We start from the raw sequence: 13366 nt of genomic DNA, 5'->3' as shown, positions 1-13366 counted from the left end.
AAGTCATTTATTTAAACTGAAATAAATCAAACATGCCGTTTCAGATGTAAATATTATACCAATATGTCATTATTCCGATTAAATAGTATTTGATATGAAAATTAAGGGCGATTTATAGTCGTGCGTAGGTCCTACGGCATAGCTACGGCGTAGGCTATCCGTAGCCTGTGCGTAGCTCTGCGTAGGTTGACGCGCACCTCACAAAATTTCTAACAGCCCGTCGGCTCTACGCGGACCGTAAGCGCTGTGATTGGTCCACCAGAACCCCTCCCGTCAGGTAAAAAAAACTGCGTCATAGGTATTTCCGTTTGAGACGGTGAAAACAAAGATGAGTCAAGTTGAGGAGTGATTTAACTCAAACTGAAACATAAGTTGCTGTTTATTTACTTCCATCATTGCTGGTCTTCTCAAATTATACACAACAAGTTGCTATTTCGTCTTCGTTTGTGGGTTAACTTGCTTAGCTTCTTCTTCTGTGACGACTTCTGCTGCTACTGTGGATACACGCGTGATTACTGCCAACCAGCGGTTTCGCGGGTGTTTGCACGTCGACGCGGACGGCGACGCACAAGTATAGATGAAAACCGACGCGGAACCTACGCTGTCCCTGCTACGCCGTAGGACCTACGCACGACTATAAATTGCCCTTTAGTCAACACTTTTATTTTGGAGGTTTTTGCATGAAAGCAGGGGTGTTCAGATTGTTAGAAATGTAAGTATAACATATTTAATGATGCAGTTCAGTTTCATTAAACTTATATTAGTTTATTTCTTGGCTTTCTTGTACTTTATTGGATCATCTAATCCATTTTATTCAGCATGTTTTCAAGAATCTAATAAATAGATTTTTTTTTGACCAGATGTGCTTACTCAAAACTAGCTCTACCAAAATGGTTACGCAGACCTACAAAGACCATAAATTAACCGAGACTGCACGCCACCAAGAGAGTTTAGTTTTGATTTGATGAGCTAGTGAGAGTCAGCTTTTAAATCTCTCTTTGGATCACACGAGGTGTTCAGCAGGTTGTTGTCATGATTGGTGTGGTTTATGTTGCAGTGTCAGTGTGCAGCTCTGACCATTAGATGGCATGCTGTGCTCACTTTATATTTCTCATGGGATTTCATTCAGGGAATTCAGAAAGTAGCACATTTTCATTGTATCAATCCAACTTACACTTAAATACAGAGTACCAGCACATTAAAAAGAGACAATATGGTATTATTACAAAATAACTTTAAAAGTTTATATTTTATTATATTTTTATCACCTTATTATGATGCATTCTTGATTGTTGGTGGTTAATCCTTTTGCAAAGAGGTAAAATGTCATTTTTACTGTTGATCACCATGTGGCACTATTAACCCTTTAGTAGGCCTGTGCAAAAAACAGAGCTTAACCCTTGTGTGGTGTTCATATTTTTGTTACTTAGACAATGTTTGTGGGTCTGGTGGACCCAGAGCATTATTAGTATCTTAAACCAATGCACTCATACAAATTTATGTAAAATTGTTTACAGATGTTTACTTTAGCCTTATTTCAAGTAATATAGACAGAATTTATGGTTAATATTTGTCATTTACCAGTGGTAGAGGACTATTTATAAACTAAAGTGACATTCGTTTTTGTGGTAATATGAAATAAAAGAAGAAAATTCTATTCTGATCCAGATATTGGGGGAAAACATTTTTATCCTAAATAAGTATAAATGAAACAAAGTTTTTCATCACTGTTGATGTTTAATTCTTTGAACTTTTTGAAATTGTACACATTTGTGTCAGTCTACACAGCACAGGCCCCAACTGAACACATGTCGTATCATAAGACATCATCCACACTGAACACATAACCTGTTCATGCCAGCCAACACAACACATAAGAAGCAAATTTTTACTGTGTAGTTGTGTTGCATATGCATTTCTTGCATTCTATACACATATATTGTGTCCATCTTATGTCCACACACATTGCAGTATAATGTGGATCTATTGGCCACAACTTAGAATGATGAAAATGTTTTACTTTCTCTATTATTCACTCTCTCTCACACACTCATGCACACACACACATCTTTATGGGACATTTGGTCCCCACAACGTGATAAATACCAGGTACACACGCACGCACGCACACACACACACACACACACCATAGGTTTTGTGGTGAACCCATGGTTTTACAAATGGTAAAAAATATACCAAATAACCATGATTACTACAATACACTTTTACTACAATAAAACTATGGATTTTTTGTAAGGGAGATAATAGTAAAATGTAGAATGGTTCCTGTTAGACAGAAGGTAAAGTGTTTGGGACAGTAGGTACAGACAAATGTTCATGCACGGCATATAACATGTTGTATCCTTGCGCTGTTACAGCAAGTGCAGAAGGACAAAACTCTGACATGCATCCATCATATATGTACAGACATATATACAAACACACTCATGCACTCACAGGAGTCCCAGGTAGGAGAAAAACAGAGTGAATTTACATAGCACATTCAATTTTTACACTCTTATTAACCCCGGGTCCAGTGGACCCGAACACCACATATGTAATATAAATGTGTAGGGGGGGTGTACAGTATACAGTCAATATAAATCTGTTTATTTTTATGTTCTTCATAGAAAATGAGCCAAGGCCAATGAATCTGGGGTTGAAACAACAATTAATTGCATAATTTTTCTTTCAGTAAACATTAAAAACGGGTCCCACAGACCCGAACACCACACAAGGGTTAATTTCTGGTTACTTTTCTGGCGTGCCATGGTTTTGCAATCAAAAAAGTTTGTTATAATAGACGTCAATGGGGCAAAAATGGCCACAAACAATAAATGAGGGAGAAAAAATAAAATCTGATGCTGCACAAAAACTAAAAATGCATCAAAGCCTATGTTTTTACTAATCTTTAACATGCCCTTTAATCCAGTCCACAATCACTTTTTATATTGAAAATCTGTAATTGTGTTTGTTTTCTCACAAATCAGTGACACCACTTATAAACTTGCCAATTAAATAGTTAAAATCATGGAATTTTTGTTTAGATTTGATAGTTTTGATCAGTACTGAGGCTGATTAACAAATTTATGCAAAAGAATTAGAAAAAGATATTAATCTGATCCATTTTTGGCCACTAACAACATGAAAGGTTAATTTGCCCACTGTATACTTTTGAGTTTTTGAAAAATTTCAAAGCTTTTAAAAAAAATGTGTAAATATAAGATTTGTCACCAAAAATCATTCCATTTGCTGAAACACAGAGAAAGTTGTGGCCAAATTAAGAATAAATAATAGCCAAAAATGGCCCCAACAACACATAAGGGTTTAAAAATAGTAATATGCACAGCATTTCCCCCCACAAAGATTGCAATGATAATTGTACATTTTTCATTATGGAAATAATTTGGGAGTCCAAATAACAGTGCTATTTGCGTGCAATGTTTCTGTATGAGAGGAGCGTGCAAGCTGCACGTCTGCTTCTCATTGAGGTTATATTTTTGTTGCTGTATTAGCCTTAAACACACAAATTCTCGTCTTTGAAAGTATCCTAATAAACACGACCATTTAGGTCTTAAGAGAAAGTAAAAAGCAGGTGTAACAGGATTTGATCTGGACTTTGGTCTCAAAGGCAAAGTTACCTAATTTTGCTCCTGTCTGGGGGTATGCACGTGACGTCACCTTCGGCAAAATGACTGTGGTTATCGGGAGAACGCGTCTAAATTGGAAAAAGCTGTTGTGCGATAGACTGTACTAACAGATTTAACAAGAGTTCAGAGCTATCGTTTTACAGACTGCCAAGAAACACCAAAAGGAGTAAATAGATTGTCCATGCCAACGTACACTGACCACAGGTGGGTTGACAAGTTGCTAGGGTCACAAACAAGTCCAACTGAATGTAATTTTTGCTGATAATTGTCAGTTATACTGGCGTTTTCGCAGCCACCCATAGAACAGATAGCCATTTTGTTGAATGTTTTGCCACTCAAAGGAGAAGAAAATCAGTAGCAGCCAAGTATGTACAATTTTGGGATAAAGTACATGAAAAACACATCAATGAATACTCTTATTCTGTGTAAATGCAAAGTTTTGTCAGTGAGTTTTTAATAAAAAACATCCATTATGATGAGCCTTGTATTCTACAAAGGTGAGATGGTTTAATAGTGTTAGGCAAGACAAACATATTGGTCAGGAAAAGCAATATCTGGCCATATGCCAATGTCCACAGACTACTGGTTGTTTGGCAAGTTGTTAGGGTCACTGTTAATGCCAACTAAATTAATTTTAAGCTGATAATAGTCAGTTTTACTGCCGTTTGTCGCAGCAGCCGCTATGAAAACCAGCCATTTTGTTGAATGTTTTGCCACTGAACAGGGCGAGCTCCGGCGTGGTCACGTGGAAAGTGACGTCAATGCTTCCCCTTTATTAAGAGTAAATTTCTCACTGCTCTTAACCAAATCACCTTTCTATCTTTAATGAGATTTGTATGTCAAATTGTACATGAGTTTGATTCGAGTTGCTCATTCAGGGTTCATATAAATACTGTATAATATGACTCTGAAAATAGCAAACCCTTAATTATTTGATTATGTGTAATGAATAATATTAAACTTTTTATTTTTTCACATTAGTAAATGTATTATGGAAAAGGTGCTATCAGGGCGAATGGTCACTCACACACACACTGTTTTAAACACTTTCTGTGTCCCAAGAAGTTTCCTAGCTCTTAAATCAGTCTGGGAATCCCAATCGGAAGTGATTATCCCTAAGCCCATCGAAGATCAGCCAAGAGTGTTACCTGGTCCTGTCATTCTGGCCTTTCAATCCTTGGCGGAAGAAAGTTCTTCCCCAACAAAGTTTTTTTTTAAAAAACTCTGTTGTTGTTTTTTAGTTTTCTTTTTCAAACGTGTGCCATCAAACTGTTGTATAACAGCAATATCGCTCTTGGAGTCATGTGATATAGCTCTATAACATCACGGCTGTAATCAGACCAGAGGCACGAGGCCAAAGGCTACTCAAGTGATATTGTCACGGGGTGACGATCTTTCAGGGCGGAACCAAAAGTGTAGGAAGTTTTGGTTCTGCCCGGATGTTTCCGTCTAGACCGGAAAACGGAAACACCGGACATCCGGCAGATTCACGGAGGCTGTAATCAGCCGATTGGGCACAGCTGTGCCTAGTTGAAGAGATCGCCGGGTAATTGGATGATTATAGTACAGAGAGGAGTATATAAAGCATAGTTAGAACACAGTTAAGTGTGCTTAGGGTGTGCTGGGAAACGGAGCTGTGCTCATTTTTGGACGTGGTAGCTCTCTCTCTCTCTCTCTCTCTCTCTCTCTCTCTCTCTCTCTCTCTCTCTCTCTCTCTCTCTCTCTCTCTCTCTCTCTCTCTCTCTCTCTCTCTCTCTCTCTCTCTCTCTCTCTCTCTCTCTCTCTCTCTCTTTATTGTGGACCTGCTGGAGTGAACAGGAAAGTCCTATGGGTAAGAAGGAACTTTGTTCTAACCAATACTGAAGGAGTAAAGCAGGAAGAGATATTGACCGTCTGGTACAACGTAAATAAAGGCTATCCGCCGTGAGTATACCCTTTCTGTGTGGAGTAACTGGCAAAAATTAACTTGTGTAGCCATTGGAAACCTCCAGGAAAAGGAGTGTGAAGAGTACACTACAAGAGTGTGGTGGGCGAGCCGTTAGAAGTACACATTCAAACAGCCGCCGCAACGAGACTTATTGTGGTTGTATTTCCCATCGCCTTATCGTAGCCCAAGCGCAGTGGAGGACACCGGGTGCTTCCCTTGTTGTGGTGCACTTATAGTGTGGTGAGTGAGACTGTGTAATAAATCTTTTCACGTTGGAGTGGTGCTGTGTATTTGCTGTGGGTTGCTGTGTGTCTTGTAGACGAAGCCCCGCATCATCCATTTTCTTCCACTGGGCAGAGGACGGAGAGGCCAACGACCTCAGAAACTACTGTTACTATTTGTAGTGTGCTGTTTGGAGTACGAAGGGACGCAGACTAAGAGCTGTCCGTGACCGTGAGTAAACCATTGGAAACATTAGTGGTGTGAACTTACCTGTGTCTGTTTTGTCGCAGAGTCAGAGGCGAAAGGGTCCGCCGCCCCGTGGTCTCTACGAAAAGGGCGCCCCCGTCTAGGAATCGATCGGCCTATGGGCATTGGAGATAGGGCAGCGCTCGACCCGGTGAGGTGGTGTGTGACCTTCGCCCCTCTGCTGACCTACGGAGGAGAACCATACTTACCCAGAAAGCTGTAAACAGCAGAGCCGCGGCCACCTGGAGAGAGAGAGCAGAACGAGAGTGAATCATTGAAGAGCAAACTGTGAACGTGATACCTACCCAGAAAGCTGTAAGCAGCAGAGCCGGTGAGAATTACTCGAAGTCTCAGCAACAGTGCCTTTGTGTTCTAGCGGCCACCTGTGGAGAGAGAGCAGAACGAGAGTGAATCATTGAAGAGCCACCTGTGAACGTGATACCTACCCAGAAAGCTGTAAACAGCAGAGCCGGTGAGAAATACTCGAAGTCACAGTAACAGTGTCTTTGTGTTCTAGCGGCCACCTGTGGAGAGAGAGCAGAACGAGAGTGAATCATTGAAGAGCAAACTGTGAACGTGATACCTACCCAGAAAGCTGTAAACAGCAGAGCCGGTGAGAAATACTCGAAGTCTCAGTAACAGTGTCTTTGTGTTCTAGCGGTCACCTGTGGAGAGAGAGCAGAACGAGAGTGAATCATTGAAGAGCAAACTGTGAACGTGATACCTACCCAGAAAGCTGTAAACGGCAGAGCCGGTGAGAAATACTCGAAGTCTCAGTAACAGTGTCTTTGTGTTCTAGCGGCCACCTGTGGAGAGAGAGCAGAACGAGAGTGAATCATTGAAGAGCAAACTGTGAACGTGATACCTACCCAGAAAGCTGTAAACAGCAGAGCCGGTGAGAAATACTCGAAGTCTCAGTAACAGTGTCTTTGTGTTCTAGCGGCCACCTGTGGAGAGAGAGCAGAACGAGAATGAATCATTGAAGAGCAAACTGTGAACGTGATACCTACCCAGAAAGCTGTAAGCAGCAGAGCCGGTGAGAATTACTCGAAGTCTCAGCAACAGTGCCTTTGTGTTCTAGCGGCCACCTGTGGAGAGAGAACAGAACGAGAGTGAATCATTGAAGAGCAAACTGTGAACGTGATACCTACCCAGAGAGCTGTAAGCAGCAGAGCCGGTGAGCAATACCCGAAGCCCAAGTAATAGTGTCATTTGTGTCCTAGTGGCCGCCTGTGGAGAACAAGGAGAAACAATTGGAGAACAGACTGTGTAACGTGATACCTACCCAGAGAGCTGCAAGCAGCAGAGCCGGTGAGAAACACCCTAAGTGTAAGCTAACAGTGCTTTTGTGTCACAGCGACTATCTGTGGGGCACAAGGAGAACGTGGGCGGACGTACGACAGGGAACGTAAAGGCACGTGGGGCGAGGACCCCCTGCCGACCCGAGGAAAGGTACACCGACAGTGGAGATCCTCCTTACCAGTCACACCAAAATTATTCTGCCTCCAGGACGGAAGAAGGAGGGCGCCACGGTTAGCAGGGTCCAGGCCGGAGCCTGACGTTTCCCTTTCTCCCCCGGCTTATGGTGGTTGGCACCCCTGTTGTCCTTGGCCTGTCTGCCCGTGGCTGCAGTCTCCCTGGAGGGAGAAGAAGAGACCTATTAGTTTTAATTTCCCCTTTCCCCAAATTCCCAGTTCTTTTAAATATTTAAACTAAATAAAGCTTGTTTTAAATTTTACTTACCTGTTCCCGTGTTTGTCTGGTCATTGGGTTGGCTTTGGGGACCTCCTCGAGGTGGGAGTTGCAAAGGGGCGTGGCTTTAGTTTAAAACAGCCAGCCCCTGGTGGTGACAATATTGCTTAAATAGCGCTTGTGTATTTGGCACCTTTTCACCCCTGATAAGTTTGCACCCCTGAATATTAACCAACATACCTTTAACAAGGTAGTTAATCATGCTTTAATTAGCTCTTGACAGTTTTCAATAAGCTATGTCTTCCTTTGTAACAACATAATTGTAAATGTTGTGTTATGTTATATGTAAGGAATAACAACCACAGTACAGTACATTCTGATCTGATTTTATTTGTGTCATCACTCAGATATTTCTTACTCTTGTCAATGGACTGCATTCTTGAACAATCTTTATCAGTTTTAACAACAACAAACAACAACAAACATCCTCCTGCATTGATCAAGTGACATCATTTTTTAATTCAGTTGAAACAACTTTTGAATAATTGATTTTAATTTACTGTTTATTCTGTCATTCAAGGTAAAAAATTTAAAAAACCAAAACAATTTTAAACAGTATTTTTAAAGTGACACAAATAATAGCAAAAGTATGATCTTGTCTAAAATATTATACTGGCGAATCCAAAACGTTATTAAAAGCCTTATTCCACTTTTTAGCTACATATATATATATATATATATATATATATATATATATAGTGTGTTCTTTCAAAAAATGTAATAAAGTGACATTTTTTTGTGTGTGTACTAAATAAGATCCTCAACATGTTGCTGACAAAGATTATTTTGTTGGCTGGACTTAGATACTCAAGTGTTTGTCCAAACAATTTTACATTAAACATGGGTTTGAAAGTTCCCAACATTCACTGCATGTAAAATTATATGTTAAGTTTAACCGAAACAACGTTAGAAAAATAGGTTTTCCCAAAAAATTATTAGCTTTTTAAGTTTTTTAATTAAATTTTTTTTGCATTCCATTGTCATACAACAGTAGCGAGAGTTATTTTTTCAAAAAAACAAAACAAAACCAAAAAAAAAAAAAAAACATGTTTATAATGCATTTTAATGTGACACAAATAATAGTATAGCCTGTAGCAACAATGTTTTTCGAGAATGCATGAGTGTGTGTGTGTGTGTGTGTGTGTGTGTGTGTGTGTGTGTGTGTGTGTGTGTGTGTGTGTGTGTAGCAAACCTTCCCTAACCAGATAATATATGACTATACAGTATGAATCATCCATCAGTTTGAGCTGAAACAGAAACTTGTGATAGAGTGATAGAAAGTTTGACTGTATGGTCTATTGTATCATGAGATTAGAAAACAATAGAAAACTATTTCATGTAAAATCAACAAATGAAAGACAAGCCACATGGAAAAAAGGTAATGGACATATTAAGGCAAATAAAGAACAGATAAGGAACATAAAAGAGAGATAAAGGATATACACTAAATATGGTGGTGTTGTTTATGACTTACAATTCCTGACAATCTTGGTTCAAATATTTCCTTATATGTTATCACTTTTTATCATATTACGTCTATTCCATGTTATAAAACTGAATCAGTTTTATCTAAAACATTTTTATATTTTAAGTAACAGCTGGTGGTTTTACAGCTACTGGATATCTGCTGCCGTTGATTCACTAAGGTGCTGGATTTGATTCACGTACATCTTGCTATGCCAGTAATTCAATAGTCAAAACACATCATGGAAATTAAAGAGCATGTTACATCAAATAGAAATATTTAAAATGTAAAAAAAGGTACAAAAGTTGTCACTGGCGGTACCTTTTCAAAAAGTACACTTTTGTAGCTAAAAGGTGCATATTGGTACCTTAATAGAGGTACATGGTATCTCAAAGGTACATATATGTACCAAAATGGTACATATTCGGTATTACTGGTACTGTCCCAGTTTAAACTTTTGTACCTTTCTGTGAATGTAGAAGAATAGAAGATTGATATTTGGGTCATTTTCATTGACAGTTGACACATCAACCCAAATGCTGGGTCAAATTTACTTCAGGTGTGGATAGGCTTTAGTTTTTACACGGACAGATTTATGTGGATAAACAAGGCTGGTATCAATATATTTATCAATAAAACCATTACTATTTACTAGAAAAAGCAAATATGTGTGACACCAGTTGAGTTGAAACATGGCTATGATCATTAGTGGTTAGCTTGTTTGTTATGCTCACAGGATCACAAATACATTGGTTATTCTTTTTTGGATGTTTAAAACACCTCCTTTAATCAAAATCTGACATTTTCGTCTTAAATATAGGACTTATGTGAGGTTTTACTCTATAGCTTAAAAAAGGATAGACTCCAGTCAACACTTTTCAAGAGGATATATTAACGTTTTTTTCTAAATGTATTTTTATTGCGATTAGGTTTTATTCTAAGTTCTTAGATATTTTTGATTGAGGTAAACTGTACCAAATCTGGGTTGTTTTTAACCCAATGTTTTTAGAATGCATAAAAGCTTTTTAATACAGATACAACATCATCACTGTTACATCACTAAAAAGTCAGTACTAAAAACAGTAGAGTTTAATGTGGAAATGAAGATATTGTGAATGTAACAGATAAAGGGCGTTGTTAGGCAACCCCAAAAATAGGTCCTGAGTGACTGTGAACAGTAACAGAATGCTATGGCTGGTGCATGTTATATTATAACTAAAACACAGCTTTTGACCAATCAGGATCAACTACTGAAACTACCAATTTAATAAAGTTTGTTTAATATCACATTTATTATGACAATCCAACAACATTATTTACACTAAACTATTTTCAGTTAGTAATAATAAAGTAGATTTTAGGGTATTATTGCAAATTGTTCATGTATATTACAATTCTCCTGTTTTTATGTGATTACTCTTTAAGGAGTGGGATAGCTTAAAGCATGCAAGCTGCTGTAGTTTCTTCTAGATTTATTTAAAAAGTTTGCAGCCATTGCTTGAAGCTGTGTGTAAACTTCCTTATTTTCATGGTTGTGAATGGTTGCTAGAAATCTCTACCAACTGCATCACTGCTCAGACACAATTAGACAGACGGTATTTCATGTTTAGGGCATGTTTCCATGAACAGTAATTAACTGCTTATGACTAACCAACATACCTTTAACAAGGTAGTTAATCACTCTTTAATAAGCTTTTGACAGTTTTCATTAAGCTATGTCTTCCTTTGTAATAATTTAAAGGTTAATGTTGTGTTATATAATATCGTGGAATAACAACCACAGTACAGTACATTCTGATCTGATTTTAGATATCGGGTGTCATCACTCAGATATTTCTTGCTCTCGTCAATGTACAGTCTTGTTCAATCTTTAACAACAACAACAAACATCCATCTGCATTGCATTAGTTGATCAAGTGACATCATTTAAAATTCAATGAAACCAACTTTTGAATAATTGATTTCAATTGTTGTTTCAAACACAATAGATGAGCCATGTTTTACGTGAATGCATGCTTTTTCTATTTGTTGTGCTGCTTTAGCTTTAAAACTAAAACTAATCAGGTTCAATATAGCAAACTTAAAAGTTACCTTATAAACTACAGTATATATATAGCAATCAATCATCAGTGTGAACTAAAACAAAAACATAATGTGATTGAAAGTTTGATTGTGATCACATAAAACACAACAGAAAACGATTTTCTTTAAAGAAATAATAAGCGTAAATGAAGTCAAGTCTCTTCTTTAGTTATTATGCTCAGATTATTTTTAGGCACATTGGGGTGATTTCCCAGACAGGGGTTATCTTAAACTAAGACTAGGCCTTAGTTTAATTGGGAAACAAACATGCCTTACTAAAAACATTACTTGTGTACATTTTGAGGCAAAACAAAGGGCACTGATGTATTGTAAGATATGTCAGTGCAAGTTGTTTTCAATTTGGAGAGCTCTTACATGTATTTAGTCTAGGACTAGTCTTATCCCTGTCCGGAAAACCGTCCCATAAACGTAGTCTCATTGTCCCATTGTTAAATTTTCATTCACCATATGGTAGAATACACTCTAAAAAAACAAACGGTGCTATATAGCACCAAAACTGTTGATTTGAATCGTAACCATAGAAGAACCGTTTTTAGTGCCATATAGCACCGGTGAAGAACCGGTGAAGCACCTGTGTAGAACCATATAGGGGCCATATAGCACCACATTTGGTTCTACATAGCACTATATGGTTCTACACAGGTGCTTCACCGGTGCTATATGGCACTAAAAACGGTTCTTCTATGATTACGAGCAAAGAACCACTTTTGGTGCTATATAGCACCGTTTGTTTTTAGAGTGTAGTCTAAAAATAGCAAACTTAAAATATCAAGATAATCTGACTATGTTTAACTTTAAAGCGTGTTTGCATTGTTTTCTAGAGGTGTTTTAAACCACCGCTCTGGTGTGATAAGCAATCAGATTGCGTGTTCCGTGCCTGAGCCAAAGTGAACCGCACTCGAGCCCACCTCTGTAAGCCGGCCCGGGCTCGGTTTGCTCTGGATAGTGGGAGTGTGCCCCAAATTGCTTGGATAAAAATCTTGAGGCATGATGGTTTTATGTTGTGTTAATGATTACTTCTATACAGTAATGTTTCAAGAAGTAATTGTGTCTAATGCATAACAGTGACTGTGCAATATGTATAGGTATGAAAGTGGCATGTTTTGGTGTTTTAACCGGCCACTAGGCTCGTTTTGTTATCCAGACCTGGCAACCCTGAGGAGTGGTAAAGCTATTTTTTTATATTCAATACAAATTTGTATTTAATTTTAGTAAATCTGCAGCTATTATTTGGTGTCTGCTTCCTTTTTCAATTTTGTTGAAACATTTCTCTGAATAATCATCAAGTTACATTTGAAAATGTAAAAAAATCATCTATCTTTGTGCATTTATGACCACAAAGCATTATGAATGGAATTTTTTTTTGCTTAAGAATGATAAAAAAGAAAAAAAAGAAAAGAAAAAAATTTATATTACATGAAATATTTTTGTTGTTGTGTTTCCCATTTTAAATGAATCAAAATGATTTAAAAAATCTGAAAACACTCAATTTACTATTAACCAGTCCCTTTCATTTAAAGAGTAACTAAACCCTAAACCAACTTTTATTAGTTAATGATCTGTAAGAATGATGCTTTATTAGTGCTGTTCATTGATTTTAGTAGTTTTTTTTGACATTTGGATATAAAGTGTTTCAATACTACAATATATGGTGTAAAAACGTCTGAGTGCTGCCCTCTTCAGGTTGAACGGTGACTACTGCAGTTGAATTTTCCCATTGGATGTTGGGTCCAAAAAATGACTCGTGACGTAAGCAGGTTCAAGCTCACCACGCCCTTGTTACGATCTCACCACACACTTGATACGAGCTTAGTTCGTCCCCTCTCTCTTCGTTGGGATCTGCCCACTTTTCTTGCATTTTTCTAATATTGCCAGTGGGTGGAGTCAGGCTCTGACCAGGGGTTAAGTTACTCTTTAAGTAACAAAGAGGAATTTCCAATGACCATAACCAGCTCTGGCACATACAGTATTATACGCTTTGTAACCAATAACAATGAAGGT

The sequence above is a fragment of the Paramisgurnus dabryanus genome, chromosome 16, assembly GCF_030506205.2.
Source record: "Paramisgurnus dabryanus chromosome 16, PD_genome_1.1, whole genome shotgun sequence".
Classification (NCBI taxonomy): Eukaryota; Metazoa; Chordata; class Actinopteri; order Cypriniformes; family Cobitidae; genus Paramisgurnus; species Paramisgurnus dabryanus.
Note: the sequence above shows the minus strand (reverse complement) of the source record.